Raw genomic sequence first — 638 nt, 5'->3', positions numbered from 1 at the left:
GGTTAATGGAGCTTCTTTTGTGCTTAATCATAGCATCATACAACTCATTCAGAATCAATGTCTATTCGATGGCTTACCAATTGATGATCCCAACTCTCACTTAGATAGATTCCTCTCCTTATCCAACTCATATAAGCAAAATGGGGTTGAACAAGATGTAGTTCGTCTGAATCTGTTCCCCTATTCCTTAACTCTTCATGCAAAAGCCTGGTTCGAGGGGTTAGAACCCAACTCTATCACCTCATGGGAGGAAATGGCAACAACTTTCTTAATCAAGTACTTTCCCCCATCAAAACAAATCAGACTTAGGAATGACATCGTAACTTTCAACAAGAATACGATGAATCACTCTACACCGCATGGGAAAGATTCAAACACTTGCTTCGAAGATGCCCGAATCATCGTCTTGAGAGCTCTGATCAGATTTTGACCTTTTACAAAGGTCTGAATCAGAACAACAAGTCTACTCTTGATGCTGTTTCTCAGGGTAACTTCATGAACTTCACTGCTGACGAGGCCTAGAGATTGATCGAGGAGATGACTATGCACCATCACGATTGGAACACGGAAGAGCACATTTCATCAGCAACATCGCTTTCCGCCTCCGATCCTATCAAAACCATAAAATATCTCTCGGA

At 41.5% G+C, this 638-nt stretch overlaps 1 non-coding gene across 1 annotated transcript; it reads right to left on the bottom strand.

Moving 5' to 3' along the window:
• Positions 1–301: 301 nt before the first annotated feature.
• On the bottom strand, positions 302–407 carry LOC139845899 (small nucleolar RNA R71). The gene has a single exon (XR_011758652.1). It is a non-coding gene; the product is annotated as a small nucleolar RNA R71 (small nucleolar RNA).
• Between the last annotated feature and the right edge of the window lie 231 nt (positions 408–638).

This window comes from Rutidosis leptorrhynchoides, chromosome 4 (assembly GCF_046630445.1).
Source record: "Rutidosis leptorrhynchoides isolate AG116_Rl617_1_P2 chromosome 4, CSIRO_AGI_Rlap_v1, whole genome shotgun sequence".
NCBI classification, from domain to species: domain Eukaryota; kingdom Viridiplantae; phylum Streptophyta; class Magnoliopsida; order Asterales; family Asteraceae; genus Rutidosis; species Rutidosis leptorrhynchoides.
The sequence above is the reverse complement of the archived record's forward strand: the minus strand, read 5'-3'. Positions and strand labels throughout refer to the sequence as shown.